Source organism: Furipterus horrens, unplaced genomic scaffold, assembly GCF_987537825.1.
Source record: "Furipterus horrens unplaced genomic scaffold, mFurHor1.1.pri manual_scaffold_1, whole genome shotgun sequence".
NCBI lineage: Eukaryota > Metazoa > Chordata > Mammalia > Chiroptera > Furipteridae > Furipterus > Furipterus horrens.
In genome coordinates this window covers 39,160,671-39,185,591 of record NW_028327171.1, presented here as the reverse complement: position 1 = coordinate 39,185,591, position 24,921 = coordinate 39,160,671, and the positions used below count along the sequence as shown (strand labels likewise).

At 35.0% G+C, this 24,921-nt stretch overlaps 1 protein-coding gene across 5 annotated transcripts in view; it reads left to right on the top strand.

The window, feature by feature from the left end:
* The window catches only part of TBL1XR1 (TBL1X/Y related 1), a 139,434-nt gene that overhangs the window by 69,054 nt on the left and 45,459 nt on the right, over window positions 1-24,921 (top strand). For 2 of the 5 annotated variants that reach the window (XM_090274051.1, XM_090274043.1), the window contains exons 2-5: window positions 1,412-1,486; window positions 10,262-10,378; window positions 12,319-12,354; window positions 14,435-14,534. The gene's annotated coding sequence lies outside the window, so the exon portion shown is untranslated. The remainder of the gene's footprint in view (window positions 1-1,411; window positions 1,487-10,261; window positions 10,379-12,318; window positions 12,355-14,434; window positions 14,535-24,921) is intronic. The other 3 variants (XM_090274058.1, XM_090274066.1, XM_090274073.1) reach the window with 3 other exon arrangements.

Here is a 24,921-nt window from a genome sequence, read left to right as displayed (position 1 = left end):
TAAAAGTCAAGAAACTAGAATGTTTTAAAACAATATTGCAACACTCTAAATAAAAAAAATTGGTTTTGTGTATTTTACAATGTACATAATTCAGTAGCCCGTGTTAATTATTTATAAATAAATAGACTGAGTGTATGTCCAAACTTTTTTCTGATAAGGAGGATCTTCTGGTTTTTGGATAACAAGTTGCCGTGTCTGGTTAATAGCTCAAAAATTAATGAAAATTTTATAGCAGAATAATTGATGTTTATAACAAATGACCCTGAGGTAAACAGCCTAGCAGTAATTAATTTTTGTTTGGCCTCAGTCATATCTGTAAACATTTCTTCAATAGGTGGTAGAAAGGATCTACCAACTAGCTCACACAAGTGTCTTCTACACAAAGCTGTGGGGCTCCTTCCTCTCTCTTGAAACACCAGAGGCTGGTGGGATATATTATATGTTGATATAGCCATCTGTAATTTTGTTGTGTGACATATTTAATAAATGTTACTTTAATTTGTAGATTTCCTTAAAACTTAAGATACATAGTAGCACTAAAGTATTAGTAAGGCCACAGAGCTGGCAGTTAGCACAAATACAAGTTCTAGTTAGTTACAGATAAAATCTGAGGGGAGCAGACTTCAAGGGATTAAATTCTTCTGCAGTTATTCAGTGCACTTGCTTAGTTCTCTTTTTAAAAAGTGTTGTGTGGCTTACTTGAACCTGTTAGGTTTATGAGGTAAAGCTCCTACACTCCTTCCTGTGGCATCTACTTGTGCTCTAACAGAAAATGGTTCTCTGCCCTGGCACGTGGTGGAACGTGCACTGGTCAGTGTCTCCCCGAGTCACAACTGATGGGGTGTGTGGAAAACCACTGGTGTATGTGTATTTACAAAAAGGGTTCATGGAAAACGAGTGTGCTGTGACTTAGCAATTGAGAAGACTGGGTAAACTCTGTAAAATGTAAACTCTGAAGAGATGAAAATTTATTAAGTTTTGATTGAAATGGTTTTAAATACCAGTCATGTATTTCTCTTAATTAAACAGAATATACAGAATATAAGTTTACTACCATTCTTCATGGTTCATGATTGTAGATCATTAACACACTATACTGTGCCCTTTTACAGCAATATTTGCATGAGTTGAGTTGAATGTGGGTCAGTTTGTGCAGATGCCTCTCTTGCATCTCACTTTGTTCCTTGTGTCAATCTTTTAGGAACGTTAGAAAGATTCAGTGCCTGCCACACAATATGCATGCAGAAGTTGCTGTTGTTTATAACAATTGCTTGGTGGGGGAGGGAGGTCTGTAAGGAGACCTTACAGACATAAATGAAGAATATTTATACCTCCAGAATTTGGCATGAAGAATCTTTAAAGCTGAATTTGTTTTAGGGCACACTGAATATCTTACTTTCCTTTTTCTCAGCATCAGCAACAGCAGCTTGTGATTGGCGGTACCGGATATTCAGTTGTACATCCCCACATCAATGCACTGCCAATGGTAAGAATTCCTCCCACTCTGAATGTTAGAGTGTTTCAAGTGCTTTTTTTAGTATTCACTTATTTTTAAGATTCTGTTAAGGGTTTTGAAAGTTTCTCACAGTCTCACAAACTATACATGTGTTCCCAAACTAAAGAATTGTTTTTTTAAAGTATGTAATTTAAGGTACTTAAAATATTTTTTGATTATTTAGTATTAAAAATAAAAAGGCAAATCCTTTCTTTCAGTATTTCCATTATCAATAGGTTTTAAAATCTCTTGGATATGGTTATCAGGATGAAAAGTATTATTATGTAGTGATAATCCTGTATTTTAACAAGTAGGTTATATATTTTGTGAATAGAATTTTCATGATGAACTTAAGTTTCTTTGTATTGCATTTATCCTACTATTTATAGTTAATGGAGACTTAACTGGCTGAAATTCTGCCTGTTTTTAGCTAATGAATAATTTTCAGGAGAAATATTTTTATCTGTTTAACCATTTAGAAGCCTTTCTCTGTAGAATAAAAATCTGTCTATTATGTTATACAGCAGAAAGACCACTGGACTCTGTAGGAGTTAGGATTTGCTGTCTTTCTTGCATGTGTCTTGGGTGACTTGGCAAGTATTCTTACAAAATTTGATGATAGAAGTGGAGTAAATTAGGTTTACTCTAGCTGTAGGCTAAGTGATCTCATCACTGTTCATTTTAGATTAGAATGATTTTCCCTTACAAAGAATAATTCCTAACCTAAATTGTATTGCTGTATATTTTGGGGATCAATAAATAGCAGGAGAATTAATTTTACTTTTTGTTCTTTAGAATTAATTACTTAAACAATATCTTTTATTTCAAAGTAGTGCATTATCAAAATTTCAAATTATTTTTTGCTTTAAACATTAAATCAGGGAGCTATAGAAACTGATTAAGGTTTATAAAATTTTGTGGGAAATAGATGTATCAGTATGAAATAAAAAACAAAAAATTAACTAGAACCTGGATACAAGGGTGAGATAAGGTATCTATGAAACTATTCCTAGGAGATGATTCATTTAAAGATGAATTTGTCAGTGTGTTTGATAAGAGGAGGATTTCCTTTAATCTAAACTGCCTTTCAAATTCTTAGTGAGGGGGGAAGTGGCCTTTCTCACTGCCCCCCCCTCCCCCCCCCCCCCCCCCCGCCCAGGCCCCCAGCAGCTAATGGCTAATGGGGAATGTTGGGGAAAATAGGAATTATTTTCTGTCTTTTCCTAATTTGAAGTATTACATAATTCTTCATTAATTTATGAAATACTTGCTGGGTTCTTTAGGGTGCTTGGGTGATTCATTAACTCATTAAATCTGCTGTGTTTTTCTGGAGCACTATAGAGTTTCTGTGGGAAGCAGCAGCTCCATGGTAAATCATCTTTGGCTTTTTGGAATATCTGCCCCTGGTGTTTTGTTTGAAGTTCATATTTGAAGCCTGTTAGTTTACTGAGTTGTTGGAGTCTTAACTATTTGTGACATGTCTCCCAAGAATCAGTTGCACAGGCTTTTGGTGTCTGCGATGCACCTGTCCTCAGTGAAGTTCTAAATGTGCTGCTCACACAGGAGATATGTTGTTTTGGTTTTGAAACAGCTCATAGACTGTATTTTAAATCAGATCATCTCACATTTGCCAGTTTTGCTGAAAATACCTGAAAATCATACCTGAATTATGACCACAGAAATTTATGTTTATTTGTGTTAGTGTTCTATATATGTGTGTGTATTAGAGATGAAAGGCAATTGCAACAAGCTTGCTTACGATCTAGCTTGAGGACACAAAAGACATTTCTGCACATTTGCATGCAGTGCCTGTAAGTTTATAGATACTGGTCCAAAGTGGTGATTTTCCTATGGACCTGAGAAATGCCATAGTGTTCAGGGGAATGCCTGTGTGGTGTTTGCTGAACATGCCATAAAGGAGTGCTTTGTGGGAATAGTTACCTCAACCACCCTCCACGCCTGCTCTCAACTTTGTTATTGATATAATAACCATGAGGGATTCATAACATTCATTTTTTAAATCTCACTCTTCATTTGCCCAGGTAAAAGTTATTTTAACTAATTGCACCTTAAATCATCATGATATACAGGTACTTTCTTATATAAATGTTTTATACTACTTTCTGTAACTTTTTTTAATAGAACCCATTGGCCAACAGGTGTGTATCATTTTAATTTTATGTTGTAAAAAATTTCAAACGAACATTAGAGAGAATAGCATGATAAACTCACCTAGCTGAGTAGTCACCAATTTTGTTTCAGTTAACCATCTTGTTACTGTTTACCCTTCCCTCCCACACACACTTGATTATATCACATAATTTCATTCATAAATGTTTTAGTGTGTAGCTATAGAAGATATGGACTATTTAAAAATATGTGCCACAATACCATTATCACACTTTAAAAATTGACAGTGTTTTTTATTTGAAAAGGAATTTAAATATACTTTTAAAGTTGTAGTAACAAACTTTATCTTAACAATTTTAAGTGTGCAGTCAGTGCAGGTGTGTGTAATGTTAAATGTATTTACATTATTATGCAACAGATCTCTAGAACTTTTTCATCTTGCAAAACTGAAACTCTGTACCTATTGAACCACAACTCCCAATTCTCCCTCTTCCCTAGCCATTAGCAACAGCCAGTTTACTTTTTGTTCCCTTGAGTTTGACTGCTTTAGCTACCTTACATAAATGGAATCATACAGTAGTATTCCTTTGTGACTGGCTCATTAACTTACATAATGTCCTTTAGGTTCATGCATGTTATATCATGTGACAGGATTTCATTTCTCTCTTTCTAAAGGCTGAATAATACTTCTTTGTATGCATGTATCATTTTTTTTTTATTCATTGTCAGTGGACTTTTGGGTTGCTTACACCTTTCTTTGACTGTAGTGAATAATGCTGTGGTGAACATGGGTGTGCATATATCTCTTTGAGAACCTGCTTTCAGTTCTTTTGGCTGTGAACCCAGAAATCATATTGCTGAATCATATGGTAATTCTAGTTTTGATTTTTGAGTTACTTCCATATTGTTTTACAAAGTGGCTGTGCCATTTTATATTCCGACAATAGTGCACAAGGGTTTTTATTTCTCTACATTCTTGCCAATACTTGCTATTTTCTGTGGATCGTTTAGTTTAGTTTTGTTTTTTAGATAGTGGGCATCATAATGGGTGTGAGATGATGACAATAATTTCTTAATATCACCATATATCCATTTAGTTTGTTTCTCCATCTGCTCATAAGTAATATTTTTACACCATCATAACAATTCATGTATTACATTTGGTTGGAATGTGCAGCTTATGCTTTTAGGTCTTTATTTATTAACAATTCTTTCCCGTTAAGGGAAAACCCTTAAGGTTTCCTCATTCTGTATTTTATAACTTGCATTCCTGTAGTAAAATGCCTCTCTTTACCTTGTATATTTTGGTAAATTGGTAGTCAGGTCTAAAGGCTTCATCTAAGTCAGGTCTTCTTGCTTTATTTGGGAGGGAGGGACCGGCTGGTGCTAAGTAATCCCATGAAGAAGCACATACTGTTCGGTTGTCTGCTGGCTATTGCTGTCCACCTCCTTGATCCGTTATTTCCTTGAGTACAGAATGTTGACGTCCTAAGTGAATCAAGTTTTTGTTATTTGTAATCTTTCTACAGAGAGAAAATTCTCTCATTAGATGCTTGGTTACCCTATGGCACAGTCAGCACAGGAAAGGCATATTAAATACTTGATTCTTTCCTTCATTTACTAATTTTCAAAGTACTGAGTTTTTCCCTATAATCCTAGAAAAGTAGACCAATGAGAACTTTTTAAGGTGTCATTGTTAGCTTGTAGATATAAATATTTGATGTGTTTATTGCATTGTAGTTTTTATTCTTATTTTATGGATGTTTACATTGTCTTGGCCTACAGAGCTTTCTTGAGTTGACCTCTTTTTGACAGTAGCTTTCATAAAAATAAATACTTGTTAATGCATTTATTTTGAAATGATTCATAAGCTACTACCTTTTTTTAGGCACTACCCATAGTAGAGATGGATATTTATTTCAAAAAGACTTTTCTTGCTCTATCTTCCTGCCATGGAACAGAGCAGACCTCATTACCACCACCAACATACAGTTTTTGTTTGTGTGTATATATGTGTAGCAGATCACTCATTGAGACCCCCGTGGCCCTTGCTTGCCATTGACTCTTCTCTCCTCACCCTTCACCTCCACATCTAGACCTGTGCTGTATAGTGTGGTAGTCACACTATGAAAATATTACAAGAAATAATATTTTGATATATTGAGTTAAATAAAATATATTATTAAAATCAATTGCTATCTATTTCTTTTAAAATTTTCCATGTCTGTAGAAAATTAAAAAATACTTATGTGGTTTGCATTAAGGCTTACATTGTATATTTATTGACACTGTTGTTCTAGACCTTGCTAGTCCCAACTACCTGATCTATTTACTTGTATTCTGCCTATTTGCCAGAAACAAGTAATTAGCTCAATGAAAACTTGGCTAGTGCTAAGATCTGGGGAAACTAGAATGCCCCTCAGAGGATTCCTAAAATTAGATCATGGGACTACATTACAAAACTCAGTAAGTTGTCATTACTCATTGAGTAGGCCCTCGTTTTACAAATGAGGTACTAAGGCTTAGAGAATAATACCGTATCACGTACTTGTCATGGTTACAGAACAAGACTTGAACAGATCTCATTTGCAGTCCAGCATTTAAAAAAATTCTGTCATACAAATTATATAGAATCTGAATATTATTCAAAGGTGAATCATGAGAGCTTTCACAGGACCTCCGGAGGAGATAGAATAATAGGATTAAAGCATCTTGGTTAGCAATTTCTAAGTATTTTTCATTAGTGTTAAGAACTAAAGGTGCAAACTGTTAGGAAAAAATTTTTAAATTAAAATTAGATTTTTTTCTTATCTACTTGCATTCTTTTGTTCAGATAGTTATTCAGTGTTTGCTCTCCTTTGTCTATATTAACTTGTTAAATCACCCTCCCTCCCAATTTTTCAGTTACAAAGTTTCTATTTGTTTCTTTTTTATACTTTCATTTCAAGTGTGTACTTTTGCCCTGTGGAGGATGAATAAAGTAACCGCTTAATGCCTTTGTTTGATAATTCTCATGTCTGGATCTTATCAAGGTTGGCATCTAACTGTTCACATTTTTCTGATTTGTTGTATGTTGAGTGATTTTTTATTATATCCTCTTGGGAGAATGATTATTAATTTTTTTCCTTCTGATTAAAACAGGTGATCAGCGTGGTGGGTTCAGACTACAAGTTCTGCCTCCTTTCGTGGTGTGGGCAGTGGTTCCGCGGCTAGTTCACTTTTCAAAGCCTTTTGCTAAGCCGCATGAGTCTGTTCCTCACAGGTACCACTCAGAATTAGTGTGGGACCCAAACAGTGGCTTATATCTTTAGCTCTCAAACTCTTTGCTGCTTTGCCTATGTTCTACATAGACACCTTGGGGTGAATTTGGGACTTTGTTGGTTCATACACAGAAGTACAGTGTCCCCTCCTTCAGCTTTCGTACTCACTAGTGCCCAGAGGCCTCTTTTCCTGGCTTAGTTTGGCTCTTTTAATAAGGACTGACTTAATCAAGCTTTGGAGGGGACCCCCCCCCCCCAGTATGTTAATTACAGTCTTAGCAGCTGTGCTCAGAAGAATAACAGGAAGGTAGAATTTAAAAAATGGAGTAGTGCCTCCTATCAGATAAATCCATAAACGTGACCGCAGTCTCTGGTCAAGTAAAAAAAAAACATTGAGGACACTGTAGAACAAGCTAAAACAAGTAGAAACTGGACCAGTTTCTGGTTAGTTTCCTCATCTTGATGGTTTTGCCTGAGGACAGTTCTGTTGGCTTGAGGAATCAGAGACAGAGTTGAGAGCTACACAGCAGTTGCAGAGTCAGGAGTCAGCAGGAGGAAAAGGGGGGAAATCTCTCAACCACAGAGTGGGATGCCAAATACTGTATATAAACTTTACCAAATATGGGGTTGTTCCCTAACCTGGAAACAGTTTAGGTGCCTGTCAGCATCACAATAGATAAACTGTATGCTATATTTGTACAACAGAATACTACTGAGCAATGGAGACAAACAAACTATTGATGCCTGCAGCAACTTTGAAACACTATGCTCAGCGAAGGTAGCTATATGTAAAACAGGACATTAGTGTATGATTCCATTTATATGATGTCCCAAAAGCAAAAACATGCAGTTTTTATCATTCGAAATATGAGGTGGAGGAAACAGAACTAATCTATGTTGTCAAAAAAAAAAAAAAAGTAGTTGCCATGGCCTAGAAATGGATGCCTGGGTATTGGGGACAGGGATTAAGTGGGAAAGGGCATGTGGGAACTTCCTGGGGCAGTGGTACTGTGTGCTGTTAGGGAGTTCGGTTATCAAAACTCATTGAGTGGTACACCTAGTATGTATCCATTGTATTTTGTGTAAAGTCTTTTTTTTTTTTTTTTTTAACAGAAAAACCTTATTAAATACTTTGCTATAGTGGTAGGCAAGCTAAAGAATATATGGTATAATTATACTGGTATCAGCAACTTCTTTTGAAATGCTTCAGAAATTGAGACCAATTAATAGATGTGGCAAAACAAATACAAGGAAATGTTAATTTTAAAGACTTTGATGATGGCTGTGTTCATATTTTTAGTATAGTTCTTCATTTCTTCTGTATGTTTGCAAGTTTGTATAATAAAATATTATGAAAGTACTAGTAGGTAGTATTTTTCTAAACCAGGTTCCTCTTGTTAATATGTTTGTAGTGCCTTTTATCAAAACTGGTATTTCTTTAAATTTGAAAATAGTTTGAGTTTATCAGTGCTACTTTTCTGCCTGTGTCCTGAGCTCTGAACTGTTTAGGATGCAGAAAGATACTGAAATATAAACAATAAAAGTGAGAAGACAAATCACATCCACACAATAATTTGATTACTTCAAAGTGACATAGCAAAGACTCATTAAGATAATTTATAATACATAAATTCTGAGGGAATGGATACATAATTAGAGTATACTGAGGGAATGGAATGGATACATAATTAGAATATGCTCAGAGTCAAGTATGATTAATGGGAGATGGAATCCCTGGGGTTGCTTATTTTGAACAAGTTTTGAAAATGCTATTAAAGAAAATTACTAGATCCTCTTTCCATTCTTTTAATTGATCAATTGCCATTTATGAAGTATAGCTTAGGACACATTTTTTAGTGCAGTGTATTCATTTTTCAAAGAAGGAAGGTTGCTTATTTTTTATGCAAGAATTGTTAGCCAGATTGGATGATCAGGATTTGTTTTTAAAAAATAATGTGTATTTTAGGAATATGGTTAACAGTATGTTTCTGAGTTGTTGAGTTGAAAAGCAAAATGTCATTGTTCCAGAATGTTGTGGTTCTTCTGTAAAGTTCTGAGAGACAGACACAGTGCTTTTAAAACATATTGACGAAACATCCAATATTACGTGTAGCCATTTTTAGACTAGCCAAGATCAAGTTTTATTACCACGAAGAGTGTTTTATTTTTGCCTTTGTTTCTACCAACCAAATAGAAATTTATCAGTGATTCTGAATAACATATTAGGTACGCTATTGCCAAGGTGAAATGTTCAAATGAATACTTAATGGAATTGTGTGGATGCCAAATTATTTTATAATCCCTTAGATAATTTGCATAAAAAAGCATTAAAAGACAAGTTTTTGTATTGCATGTTTCATTATATCTTTATATCCTTTAAATATAGACATCATATCCTTTAATAGAATAAATTTTTTTGTAGATTTTTGATTATTGAGATATGTTTATTGGTTCTCATGTCCCTGGAATTTTAAGTTTTGCCAGGTCAGAACCTTAGCATCAACATAAGCAAAAAATAAATAATTATAAAGTAGAATATCAACTGACCCATGAACTTGAAACTTATAATTCAGTTAGACCTTGGAGGAATAGCTGGAACCAGGCAGTTAATTCTATTTAGGAAATTATGTTTAGGAAATAACTATTTTTTGAGGCACCAGAGCCTTTCTATTATTTGTTATTGATAGAAGCTTGATTTCTTTCAGTATAGAAACTTGGATACAGACGCCCTTTTTCTATGTGTCACTGGGGGGGGGGGGGGTAAAGTCATTTATTTCAATTAGCTTTGTTGTCAGAAGAAGCCAGGTTCTGTTTTGAGTCCTAACCAGAAAAAAAATTATTGCATAGAGAAAATACACTCATTAACAAAGAAGGATATCACTAACATAATTATTGCTTTATTGCATATTAAATAATTACTTAATTTACTCTAATAATTTTTCATGTCATTTTACTCTTTATTCAGTTACTTAACTATGGACAGTTATGACATACATTATCATTTGAAGTCATTACTAGCCCAATGGTGTTTTCTGTACTATTTTCTAGATTTACCTGAGCAGCCTGGCTAGCTAAAGATGAATAGATTTTTTCAGGTCATAATGTGGTCACCATAGCTAATCCAGTTTAGATGGGAACACTACTAAGTGTTAACAAGTTAGAAGGTAATTGCTTTTTGCATTTCAAAATTTTATGAAAATTCTTTTCATCCCTTTTTCCACCTGCTGTTTCCAGTGTTAACAGTTAAACTTCACTGTTAACAAAAGTTCTACATTTTATTGCTTTTTCCAAAATTCGTCCATAGAATTCCTGTTCCTCAATTTTAAAATTAGGAGACCCCTTTCAGATTATCTAATTCAGTACCCTCATTTTACAGATGAGGAAACTGAGGCCTTGGGCTAGAACAGAGGTCTCCTGACTCAGTCCAAGACTCTCTGTATTACATCATGCTGCCTGAGGTTTGTTTGTGGAACTCAGCAACATCAGACACAGGGTGAGCTTTTTGTTGTTGTTAAATGAACGCACAAAGTGATCTACTGCTCTCATCAAGTGCTGTTCCCCATTGCTATCAACTCTTCTTTTTCCTTTTTTACCCACACCCATTTTAGTGCATAACATAGTCCAGTTACTCGTGACTTTTTATTTTGTTGCTGCTGCTTCTTGGCATTTGATCATTATTTTTAAGAGTTAAACTCTCAGAAGATTACTTATCAGTAGCTACTGTAGCCATACCAGGCACTATTAGCAATAGTAGATTAAAATTTATAACAGGAATGATTTATAGAGTTGTAAATTTAGATTTAAAAAATGAATTACAAATAAGTACAAGAGTGTAGATAGGAGATCTTAACACATACGATACTGGATACAAGTCCAATATTTTTTTGTGAAATAAAATGCCAAGAAATACTAGCCAACAGCATGACATAATTGCAGTTAAGTTCTCTTAAACTATTATATACTGATTTTTATAGAACCAAAGTGTCATATCTAGTCTCCCTTCCATGTAAAAAAATTTTGTAAACATTGTCCATAATTAATTTTGCTTTTGTAAAAGAGTGAGAAAAAAGTCAACATGCTTCTTTCGTATATTTACTTAAAAAAAAATCTGTTGTTTTATGTCACTGAAATAACCATGATGTCAACTTTAAACATTTTTGAATTTTATGGTAAACTAAAGCACTAATATACGGCTATGAATCTTGGATAAATTTGTTGGATTGGATACAATACCACCATCACAGACACACAAACAGATACTTAGACTACTTAGTTATTTATCAATCATTTTAAAGGATCCCTATCAGCCTACCACGAGTTAACTAATTGTGTTTCAGGTGGACTAAGTCAGAGGTCTAGATGTATTATGTGACAACAGTTTTCCTGAAAAGATAACAGAAGGAGGGTTTTGTAGATTCTCCAGTTTTTCAATTTTTTTTATTGTATTATTTTTCCATTACTGTTTAGTACCCTTATCTCCCCCACCCCCCAATCATCACACTATTGTCCATGAATCCTTTTTCCTTTTTGCTCAATCCCTCCCCCCACCCCCCTCCCCCACTTAGCTGTTACCCTGCTCTCCATCTGAGTCTGCCTTTATTTTGCTTGTTAGTTCAGTTTGTTCATTAGATTCCACATAAGAGTGGAATCATATGGTATTTGTCTCTCTCAGACTGGCTTATTTTAGATACTTTATTCTGATCAAGGCATAATGGTATAAAATTGTGCTTAGATTATATTTCTTATGCTGGAGCATGAGAGTTATTTCATGATTTATGAAGGTTTTAAAAATATTTGAACAGCTACTATGTATTGGGTATTAGGCTATAAAGAACAGACTGCCTTTTAAGTGCCTAATTTAGTAGTGGTTGAAAAAACAAATATGCATAATAAAAGATAATACAATAACAACTTTAACACTTAGATTAGAAACTGCTTTTTCATGCATTTCTACCTACCCCTGAGGTTTGTAGATTAGATTTTACTTCTATATTACAGAACAAGAAACTGGGACTCGGAATTTAAAATGACTTTTATTTATGCAAAATCAGTAGCCTTTGAAAGAAAACATCTACATTCTGACTATTTTGAAAAGTAAAAATACTATGCTTTGAGATAACAGGAAGAAAGTACCCAGCCATCTTTAATGTTAATATTTGAATAGGCTTCATAGGTAGGTGGCATTTGAAGAAGAACAGAAGAATTTCAACACTTATAATTGGAACAATGAGCTAAAAAGCAGGAGTGTGGAAATTTGTTGTCTGTTAGAAGGACACATGTATACAGATTGTCCTGATTTATTATTGTTCAGGTTAAAAATTTTCAACTTTACAATGACATGAAAACAAAAGCATTCAGTAGAAACTACTTTGAAATTTGAATTTTATCTTTTCCCATGTATATGTGGCATGATACTCCTGTGGTGCTGGACAGCGGCAGAGGGATGATTTTGCCCACCTGTAGACTAATGTAAGTGTTCTGAGCACATTTAAGGTAGGCTAGCTAAGATAATGATGTTCAGTAGGTTTGATGTATTGAAATGCATTTTCAATTTATAGTATTTTCAATTTATGATGGGTTTAAGTCAAGGACCATCTGCGTTTATCTGAAGGATACATTCAAGGGAGGTGCTCTGTGGCTAGATAGATACTTTGAGACCATAGACTGAAGAACTTAAATACCTGGCTAAATGGTTTAGAGTGAATGTGGAAGCTAACAGGTAGCGATAAATATATATGACATAATCAGAGTTATGTTTTATGTCTGGGTGTCAGAAGATAACAGGATGGGGCTAGCAGACTTTGAGACTTGCAGTACTGGTGATAGGAGCTATAGAAAGGAAGGAATGGCTGAAAGTGGTGTTGAATAGGGACTAGAAGATAGTCTAAGAGTGCAGGTACAAGCTAAAATAGGAAATTAAATCCAACATGACACTAAAGTTTAAAGTGTGGTAAATGGTAGGATCAGTGATAGTTATAGGCAAGAGGAGAAATAAATTTCAGGGCATAGGACATAAATTGCCCCAGATAATGCTGGGTTAAAGATTCTGAAAGGAAGACTTGTGTCTGAGTCAGCTGGAATACTTGGGGTGGAAAAGGTCGGGATGTGTTACATGGTTGTTTTCTAATACTTCAGAGTGGGTGAGATCATTAGTGCGAGAGTAGAGTGAAGACGAAAGGGCTAAAAAGAAGTAAGGTGTACACATATTAGGGCAGGAGGAAAAATCAGGAGAGGAGAGGGGACAGTCAGGAAGTCAGTTGTTGGAAAGTAAGAGTGTTGTTTTCAGTCTTTGCAGATACTGAAAATGGCAAGGGGTGGGAGTCAAGGAGTATGACAACCCTTTGAATTTGGATGTGATTAGTAATAAAGTTATTTAGAGTCTATAAGATCAAAAGCAAAGCTAACAGTAACAAAAACATTTTTTCTTCTTATACAATGCACATATTCTTTTATTTAAATACATGAATGTGATTAGACTTTGGTAGTGTACTCTCCCCTTTCCCCATCAGTTTATTGTTCTTATGTTTTACAATCCATGGGTATTATAAATGTGCCACACTCTTATTTTGATAGTCCCCTTTTAATGGACTTCATTCCTTTTTTTGACACTAAAAAACAGTGATGCTAAAATAAACATCCTTAGGAATTTGTGCTTTTATTTCTCTAGGTTGTACAGGTATGTGTATTAGGTGAACAACATGATATTTTTAACTTTAATCATTTGAACCTGAAAAAAGGGGGCAAATCTATGACTCAGTCTAATAATTTTACTTTTATTAAAGGTTGTCAGATTGTTTTTCAGAAGGGCTCACATTCCATTCGCAGTAAATGAGAATAACCTTTCCCCACATTTCTGCCAGAAATACCAAATCTCTTACATTGTACGAATTTTGATGAGTATAATTTTAGTCTGAGTTACTTTGATATGATTTTTTCTTTGATACCTAGTAAATCTTGATTCTCTCAGATATGGCTCTTGTGTAGTTTTTGAGTTTCTAGTCTTGGTTAAAAAGATTTTTTTCCTGCTCTTTAGATTATACATGTATTCTTACATGTTTAATTATAATGTATATATGAAATATGTATATATGTACATGCATACATATACTCATGTACACCACATTTATAAAAATATTTACTAAATCCATCTATAATTTATTTTTGTTAATAGCAAAACATGTGGGCCCACTTTTATTTTTTTTCAGAAGGATAGTCACTTGTGATAGCACAAGTCTGCACAGCAATCCATCCTTTTCCTTTGCTCAGATTTTGTATCTTTCAATAGAGTATTTTGTTTACTCGCCTGAATTCTGTGCTTGCTTTGATAATTTTTTGGTAAATATTTAATAGTTTTTTGTTCTTGTAAATAGAATATTTTCTCATCTGTAATTTTTAGGTGCTTATTACTGGAATAGGGAAAAGATACTTTTTAGTAGCCACTGTAACCAATTCCTTTATAAAGGGCTAGTAATTTAGCTAGAAGACCCAGTAGATTTTATGGTATAGATAATTTTTTCTCTCATATATATATATTTTTTTCCTGTTTCAGCAAGTCAGCACAAAATAATATGATGAATAGCCCTGCCCTGGTGTGGCTCAGTGGATTGAGCTCCGGCCTGTGAACTGAAAGGTCGCTGGTTCGATTCCCGGTAAGGGCACATACCGGGGTTGCAGGTCCAGTTGGGGGAGTGTGGGAGGTGGCTGATCAATGCATCTCTTGCACATTGATGTTTCTCTCTCTCTGTTTCTCTTCTCCCTCCCTCCCTGTCTCTCAAAAAATAAATAAATTAAAAAAATAATGTGGTGAATAAAAAATAAAGATTTTGAAGTGAGCAAAGAGTCTAGGAAGTTCTAATAACTTTTCCTGGAGAAGCAAAGTCACTTAGATTGAGGGGCTTTCGGTGAGATGGGGTCCTTGAGGAAAATTAAAATTTTTGAAAATCCATGATGGCAATTTTGATAAGGAAGTTAAAAACATAATAAAATGCCAAATGGCTCAGAGGGGCAAAATGGTTTTGGATACTGTCATTGTTTGGGGAATGTAACATGTTACAGGGCTCGAGTGGAATTGACGGGACTAGTTGGACTGAATGTCAGGATCATAGCGTTTGTTGTAATGTTTGATCAGTAGATTCGCGTGAAATTGGAGGGAGAACAGATATAGCCCAGGAGGAGGATGTTGGATTTGAGGACACTGAGCAGTATGAGTAATTGAGGTGATGGTGAAAACCTGTTCAGTTAGAAACTGAGTAGCTCAGAGGTTTAAGAAGTTTACTATAAAAGAGGTATAGGGGTGCGTGCACTTGGTTTTGTTTTATAGTTACAGGATTTACAGGTAGAGAAGTTTTGAAGCATATGGCATGATGCAAGGCACAGTTTGCATGACCTGAGGAACTTGTAAAAGTACACATGCTTGGGCTGTGCCTTTCACTTGCTAAAACTTAATTAAGACCTTTCAGAGTTGTCACAAAGTTTATGACATTACTTTGAAAAACATGCCACAGGTGATTTTGATATGCGTGCTAAGCAAGCACCTGGTGGGCTAGAACTGGAGTGTGGATCTTTTTCTTTGTATTTAATGTTTGGCCAAAGATAAACGGAGGTACAGTTTATTGAAATAGAGGAAGTAATGGAGATCAAGTTGGAAATGGATGAAAAGGACCATTAACATTTAGTTCTCATCAGAGATCATTTTTTGGTCTTTTTAAACATTAGTAAATAATAGCGATCAACTTTCTGCTCTTATGTAGCTTTCATTTTTTTAATGAATGTGAATTACTTGTCGTTCCTAGAGTATTTTTTGAGCCACCATGGTGTTTGAAAAATCTTACCTATCCTACACATTGTACAATCTAGTGTTAGTTTCTTTAGAGTAATGGTCTATATAAATAAAAAATTAATTTTGAAATTAATGCTTTCATTACCTTCTAGCTGCTCTTTTTTGTTGTTATATGTATTCCCATTAAAGCTTTCTTTACCCCTAATATAAGGAGGGACCACACACACACAAAAAGGTGAGCCCATTCCCACTACATAATGGAAAAGGAGGGTCATTCTTTTAGTTCTAGCAGAGAAATAATTCCAGACTCCTACCTACTGGCCATAAATAGATTTAAAACCTTTCACATTAGACAGCCCAGTGATATCTGATAAAGTAACCAGAACAGAGCACAGGGGTAGAGGTTCTTCTTTCATTTTGAAATATTTTGTGTATAACATTTTATTATAGCAATAACTCTATTATAACATTAGGTATTTTAATTGAGATCGAATGTTTTTGGGATTTATGGCCCGAACAGCTTCATATCTTTTGAAAGACTATTTTTTTCCTTTTATTTGTTCAGAGAATTATGTTAGAAAATTGTGCAACAAAGTGCTTTTTAGTTACATGATTGATATAAAACAGTGATTAAATACCTGATTACCAGGTGTGTTCAAGAAAGTCTTACTACTGATTCCTTAATGTAATACTTTTGGTGTATATCAAAGTGATTCTGAAGTTGACATCTAAGGGAATACACAGCGTCCTCTTTCCTCTAAGTGCCTTTCCTTCTCCCAGAAAGCCTTGAGGTTGAGAGAAGGATGAGAAGGGAAGCTCCAGCACTCCTGCGCATTGGCGCCACTGTTTTCTGCCTCAGAGTTTGTTTCTCTACAACTATTTATTGAGCCCCTGACATCATTTGCATTATGTTGAAGGAATAGGCCATTCTAATACCTGTTCTTGGGAAACAGTAAATCGATCAGGAGTTTGGTAGTAAACAGTATGTTTCTGATGAAAATCCTTGGAGCATGTCTATAGATAAACTCAGCAAGTCATCACTGTTGATTTTACAGAGAAAACAGAGTCAAGCCCAGTATTTCATAGTCAAATCAGAATCTTTATACAACATAAGGATTAAAAGACTGGGATACTTTTGAATATGAAATAAGAATTGCTGTATTGCCTTTATACTCACTGACCCCATCCTTACATATAGCTTCCCCTACCCTTCCCATTAATAATGGAAAGAACAGGTTCAACTTCATGTGTTACAATGGTCCAGAAAAGATTCAAGATTTAAGAGAAACTGTATGCAGTAAATGGAATTAATTTTTTTCCCTCCTAAATGACATTTTCAAATAATTTTAATCAGAATCCAAGTAAGGTCTACACACTGCTTTTGGTTGCTAAATTTAAGTCCCTTCCACTTACTGGTAGAAGACATTCATTTATTCTTGTTGAATATCCCACATTTTGGATTTGTCTAATCACATCTTTGTGGTATTGTTAACACATTCTACTCTACTCCTATAATTTCTGTAAAGTGGTAGTTAGAGGCTTGATTAAATTCACTTTTAAGTCTGACAATGGAGTCTTCTTTTTTCTTCCTTTTGCAGCACACCATGAGGCATGAACCGTCTGGCTGTTCCACTTTCAGTGATGTTGATATTGATTGATGCTAAGTAGTGGAGTGCTCTGTAAGGGGTCTAGTCAGGAGAAAGGGATGGTAGGAGGTCCTAGGAAGAGCTGCATTTACTCAGCAATTCTCCCTAGGCTTCTCCACCTGACTGATAATGGCTTATATACAAAGATTTGAAAAGGAACGGAAACCCTATATCTTATATTTGAATTTCCTCTAATATATCCACAACAATTATTCAGATGGGTAGGAGCAGCAAAATTATTGTCAAAGTTACTTACCACTATTAAACACAGATGTGCCTCTATTTCCTAGATGTTCTTGAACTCCCTACATCTCTTCTTTTGTGCCCTCAAGAGTGTAAATGGGCACGTACGGAGTTTGTACCACGCATAGCCTGGGAACCTGACTATAAAGAATTTCAGACTCGTTGTTAGCTGTGTGCCTCTCTTTGTGGCTCATGGAGCTAGCAAATTGAATACGTAGTGACCGGATTTTGTAGTGCCCAAGTCCTGCATTCATTGCTTGTGTCTTCATGGTGAAGAAGGCTGCCGTTGAGTGTAGTTTTCAGTGCATTCTCTTTGGAAAATAAAGGCCATTAGAGAGAGATCAGCTTCATATTTCAGTTGGTGGGAAAGGGATTGCGGCCCTTTGGAACCTTACCACTTAGCACAGGTGGTGAAGCTGGGCAAACCTGCCAGATGGTGCGGCCTGCGCTATGAGAGAGGGAAGTGTGGGGCAGTGTGGTGTGCTTCTGTGCCATGGCCCCCACACCTTGCCTACAGCTTTGTATAGTAGAATTTGGGAGGAAATAAGATGCAGGCTGATGTTTGCCTGTGAAGCCTATTCACAACATCACTTTATATTAATGGAGTTCTGTATTATTAGAGTATTCAGGGCCTAGAACGGTGCCAGCATATGCTAGCACTCAGTAAATGTTTGTTGATTAAATGATAAACTAAATTTCAGTAAAATTATTGAATCAAATGGGATTATCTAGAAATCCTTTCACAGAGGTATAGTCTCAGTTTGTAATTTTCACTCCGTGTTTTAGTTAGTAGATCCTGTCCGTTTTATTAAAACTTGAACTTTGCATGGGGATGTTTATATCTCTTAAGTACTTTTGTTGTTGTTTATAATAATTACTCCAACATGAACATAATAGAAGTCAAACTAAGATTTAGGTCGTGTTACAATCCGAACATTAGTGTGATTTAAGAGATCTGTTTCTTCAGGGAAATTCTTGAACTTTGCCAAAAATATTAGCATCGATATTGCCAAGAGGAAATCAGTTTTTAGTCTTATCAGGTCTCAAGCATTTTGGTTTTAGTACCCAGTACATTCTTGATTTATTAATGACTCCAAAGAACTTTTATGTGGGTTATAGCTATTGATATTTGCTGCATCAGAAAGTTAAACTGAAATTTTATATTACTAACACGTTTTAACGTAACAGGAAACCATCCAAAATATCATTTTATGAAAAATGGGTATTATCCAAAATGTAAATTTTCATGAGAAGAGTGACATTGTTCTACATTTTTCAAATTTCTATTAATCTTTGGCTTAATAGAAGACAACTGGGGTTCTCAACATTTGCTTCTGCAGTCACATATTGAGGTATATTATTGTAGTCAAAATACACGAAAACTATCTTTATAAAGATAAATAGTTGTAAATATTTCAAATGAAAACTAATTTTTAAAAATAAATTTGGATGACGTTCTTTGGTATTACACCAAATTTCAACAGTTAGGCTAGTTCCTTGAGGATTAGTTTTAATGCAAGATGTGAAATTTTATCAATTAATGTGTATTCTATTCCTTAAAATCCATTGGTCTCTCTTTATGTTTGCATGGGTGGTTTCCTCATACATAATTTTGTGCTGGTCATTGGGAAAATATTGGTTCACTGAGTTATGCAGGTCTTCCATATGTTCATTATACAATATAAAAAATTAAGACTCATTAATACTACCATTGGTCTCATTAGAATACAGTATTAGGGGGCTCTCAGTCAAGCTCATGGTGGCTGATAAAATTTCCAAATACTAATTTTCTCTTAAAAGCTGAAGTTAAATCCTTGCCAACGTATACCATTAGTTATTTTCTTTAAAGTGACAGTTTCACTTTATTTATTTGCAAGAAAATGCCAGATTCTCAATCTGAAAAAGCCACACTCTTGTCAATTGTTTTGAAGTAAAAATAGCATTCCATGGAAAAAAGTAGCCAGTTCAGCTTGCAGTTCAAATAGTTACACAGTACTTTTCTTTGAGACTCATCATTTTAGTATGCAACAAAGTGCTTTTATGTGTACTGAATGTTTTGTTACATAGGATATTAAAGTATATGTATTTGAGGATTAAGATATTAATTGAAGTAAGTTTTTTTTTCTGCTTCATTAAGGAAATTCTTCAGTAAAGAATTTTTGTGGATTACTTTATTTTATTTTATTTCTGAGTGTATGATAGTGAAGAGTATAATGACTACTAATAAAGTAAGGTGTTCCTGCCTTGATTTTACCCACTATTACTATATGACATCATTGTAAATGTCACTTCAGTAAAAAAGGCAGGTAACATTAGAAAAATAATTTTGACCTCACCTTTAAAAAAGTCTTGGGAACCCCATGGATCTACAGACCTCACTTTGAGACCTAATTTCTATACAGAATAAAACGGTGATCAGACTATGTCATGGACTTGATAAAGGAAGTAAGTCTGGTTTTTAGTTTTGAGCACTTTGAACATTATCATCAATGAAATACATTTACTATGAAATGAAAAGAAGTATCTCTTAATAAGATTCTGCTAAAAATCTATCTGTGCAGTTAGTCTATCGTAACCTGACTGGATTGATTGATTAGGAAGGAGGAGACAGGACCTCAGTATCATTGTGGAGTGATGCACTTTATTTGTTCCTACCTGGGTTGTAGTTTGTTTTTTAAACAGAAAATCTAATAGGATAGTACTGTTGTTTCCTTTTACACTGTGAAATTGACCTATGAGACTTTCATGGTGGATTTTTTTGCTTTTTTAAAAATAAAACTTGAAAGCCTACATTAATCCACATTTGTCATCAATTTCTCCTCCATTTGCTTTTGCCTTTGTCTCTCAAATTTTCCAATAGCGCGCGCATGTGTGTGTGTATACACACATGGGTGTATCATTTTGTTATCTGAGTATCAAACTTGGTTTAAATGGTCTTCACTTGATTTGAACAGCATTGATTGCCCATTGGGATGAATGTTGATCTCTTCTTTACAGTTTTTCTCCCATTGTTGGACACTTGATCTATATTAATTACATATTTCTGCCAGCAGAACAATCTTCTGCACATTTTTACTTCTGCCCTTGTAAGGAATTTGCTGAGTATAATCAATCCATGGGCACTTGTTTTGATTCACTAGGGTTCAGTAGTCTTCATTGTGTCTGCTTAGTTTTTTGTTTTTGTTTTTTTCCTTTTGAGGAGTCAGGAACACCTATCCTTACCCAATAATCTGTTTTATAAAGATGGTCATAACTCTACTAGTTTGTTTCGTTAGGTACCTTTTTCTCTTTATTTAGCCTGTAATTTCTCAGTTTTAAGCAAAGTTTCTATCCATTGGCATGATTGTCCTTTTAAAGTTTTAGCTGCTTCAGTCTTCCATATTTTCATATCTGTTCTAAGCAAGAATAATAAGTGTTTTAATTAAGAAAATTATGTTACCTTTCTTATATTTGTTCCCATTCAAACAAATTCAGAGCTTTTTCTTTTAGTGGGAGAGGACTAACTTTTTGATTTTTATTTTCATACCTGACTTTAGTTTCCGGAAGTTTCCTTCCCACACTGACAATCGTTTGCCTTAAGTCCTATGACTCATTACTGCTCAATAATAAAAATAAATAAAATTACCAGAAATACAGCCTATCTCTGTAGTGTAAGGAAATACACTACTTTCCTTCTCTTTGGACTTAATGTTACAGGCAACCATGAAAAGATACCCTTAAAATGTTGTACTTCAGGGATAATACACAGAAAAGTAAATATGCTGTTGTTTGTCATTAATGCTTTAAGAAGTCAGCCAAACTGATTTTGTTTTTTGTTTTTAGCTTTATTAGTATTATATAAAAAATAAGCTGAAGTATGTATTTCATTTAGAGTTTAGTGTTTCGTCTCGAGAATATCAGATTGTTTCTAAATCCTAATGTAACTATAGTTTACAAACGTAATTTGGTAAACAAGATTTCATTTAGTAAAATTTTGTGAAACCTCATAAGATTTAGCATAGTAAAAGTTGAGAATGTACTTTATGCACATTTTAAGCTGTATTGCCAAAGACTTCAAGCTTAGTCTTAAAATATGCCTTCCTTCATTGTACCCTATATTTTATACACACCAAAGTGTTATTACTTAACATTGGTAAAATTTTAATTACTATTTTTAATCAGGTGGGAAATTAAGAGTAATACACTTTTTGCTGCTGTTCTTGAGAATGATTTGGGAGGGGGCATTGAGAAGAAGGGGGCAATGGGGAGCAAAAGATTATGAAATGTTAATGTATTCTGCTAATCTCATTGTCTTTGATAATTACAGGACAGGATGAGTTCCTAAAGAGATAGCGAGGTAAATTCTCAAGAAGGCAGATCCTAGCAGTTGTGAACTTAATTATTTTACTTATTTATTTTTAGAGAGAGGGGAAGAGAGGGAGAAAGGAGAGAGAAACATCAATGTGTGGTTGTCTCTCGCTTGCTCCCAACTGGGATCTGCCTCACAAGCCAGACATGTGCCCTGACTGAGAATCCAGCCGGGCACCTTTTGGTTTGTAGGCCTTCACTCGATCCACTGAGCCACATCAGCCAGGGCGTGAACTTAATAATTTTAAAGGGCTCTAATGAATGATCAAATAGAGAGCTTTTAAGAATTTATGATATGATGGGTGTGTATCAGTTTGCCAGCGTTGCTATAACCAGTTACCACAGATTAGGTGGTTTAAATAACTGAAGTTTATTTTCTCACAGTTCTGGAAGTTGGAAGCCCAAGATCAAGGTGCCAGCAGATTTGGTTTTTTTGAGGCCTCTTCCCTTGACTTGCAGATGGCCACCTTCTCAAGTGTGTCCTCACATGGCCTTTCCTCCGTGCACATCCATCCTGTTGTCTCTTCCTCTTCTTACAAGGACACCGGTCCTATTGGGTTATATCCACATTATTAAAAGTCCGCTCTATTGGCCTCATTTGAACTTAATCATCTCTGTAAAGATCCCATCACCAAATAAAGACACATTCTAAGGTACTGGAGGTATGGAGGTGTAAGGACTCAACATAGGAATTCTATGCAGCCCACAGCATGGCAATAAACACCATGAGTTCACCAGTGGATAGATGGACTTAATCTCTGTCCTCTTATTTCATTTCACCTCCGTATAGACACACTTTGTTGTTTTCTTTTTGTTATAATAATTTGGTATTTTCAGCATGTGTCTTGGTTTTTTAACAAAACAATTGGACCGCGTTTTCTGTGCCAGCTCATTGGGTTCCAGGGCAACAGCTGAACCATTCCTTCATTTCACAGCAGATTGAGAACTCACCCCCAACAAACCAAATAATTTTGTGCCATGATTCTGTGTGAGTTTAGTTAGAAGCTGTTACTTAACAGAGTATTGCAGTGGTATATCTGTGGCTGCAGAGCTTGGCTGACCAGTTTGGACTACGGTTCACATTATAGTCGGTGTCAGCTGTGCAGTGATGCCTGCATGGGGTCTTGGCAAGTTGGGTCACAACGTGGAATTAGCAACTCCCTGATGGACCCTCTAGTGCTAGGAATTTTTATTCTTTATAGTCATTACATTATTCTACATTATACATCCCATACTATTTTTCATGTTTTCCCTGAACTGAAGGAAGTCACTTTAGGATTAGTATTTGAATAACCTTTCTGAATACACAGATCTATGTATAGATCTATAACACTGAAGAGGAAACTGAATGTGAATAAGGCCTAGCCCCACACATATAGTATGTAGCATTTACTCAATAAATGTGAATATTCTTTCACCTAATTTTTCTTAACATGCAAATCAATGAGAAGCAGTGTACATACAGATAGGAGCAAAGGTAACTTCATATATTTCAAATATTTTGAATTAAAAGGAATATTAGCTCCTTCAACACTATGCCTATTATAGAAACCTGTATGTAGGTCACTTACATTTCACATACTTTGCCTACCTGAACACTCAGACTCAGGGTGTGTGCTCTTACAATTTTATGTATTTTTTGTTATTTAAGTTGGAATTAATTATTGTCTCTCTCCCCAACAATGTGTCACATCCCTGGGTCTAGCCCTGGTCTATTTTGTTTAGCCACGTCTGAAGCATGCCAGCATGCCTGATACATTGGAACATTAGAGGTGCTCAAACAAAGTATTGACTGAGTGAATTAAATGGTCAGAAAAAGTGCTTTAGGACATTTCCTCCCCATGATCTTTATTTATTACATGACCATTGTAGTGTTTGCTTTTCACTGGTCACTACCTCACTCCACAAATGGCATCTAATTAGCATTTGTTTGGTTAATTAATTACACCAAGGTGATGTAAGTTTAGTAGTCCCTAATTATTTATGGTTTCACTTTCCATGCTTTCAGTTATCCGAGGTCAAAACTGGTCAAAACAATAAATATTAAATGGAAAATTCCAGAGATAAACAATTCACAACTTTTAAAATGTGTGCCGTTCTGAGTAGCATGATGAGATCTCGTGTCATCTAGCTCTGTCCTGCCCCGGTCCTGACTCATGTCTTTGTCCAGTATCCCCACACTGTGCACATACCCACCAATCAGTTATCTTAGTGGCCGTCTTGGTTATCAGATCCACTGTCATAGTATAGCAGTGCTTGTGTTGAGGTAACCCTTATTTTACTTAATCATGACCCCAGAGAGCAAGCTGCCAATTTGGATATGCCAGAGAAATTGTCAAGTGCCTCCTTTAAGTGAAAAGGTGGAAGTTCTCAATGTAAAAAGCAAAGAAAAAACATCATATGCTGAGGTTGCTAAGATCTCTCATAAGACTGTATCTTCTCTTTAAGATATTATGAAGAAGGGGGAAAAAAATCTGTGCTAGTTTTGTTGTTGTGCCTCAATTGCAAAAGTTATAGCCACAATGTGGTCAAGTGCTTAAGAAGGAAAAGGCACATATTTGTTAGATGCGTGTAAAAAAATGAAGGTAGACCACCTTCTTATACCACACACAAGAATAAACTCAAAATGGATTAAAGACTTAACAGACTCAAAACCATAAAAATCCTAGAAGAAAACATAAACAGTAAAATCTCAGACATTTCTCATGGCAGTATTTTTTTTCTGATATATTGCGTTGGGCAAGGGAAACAAAAGAAAAAATAAACAAACATACTATATCAAACTAAAAAGTATTTGCACAGCAAAGGAAATCAACAAAATGAAAAGACCGCCCAATGAATGGGAGAACATATTTGCCAATTATATGTCTGATAAGGGGTTATTAATATCCAGAATTTATAGAAAACTCAACACCAAAAAACAAACAATCCAATTAAAAAATGGGCACAGGACCTGAACAGATACTTCTCCAAAGAGGACATAGAGATGATCAGTGACATTTGAAAAGATGCTCAACATCA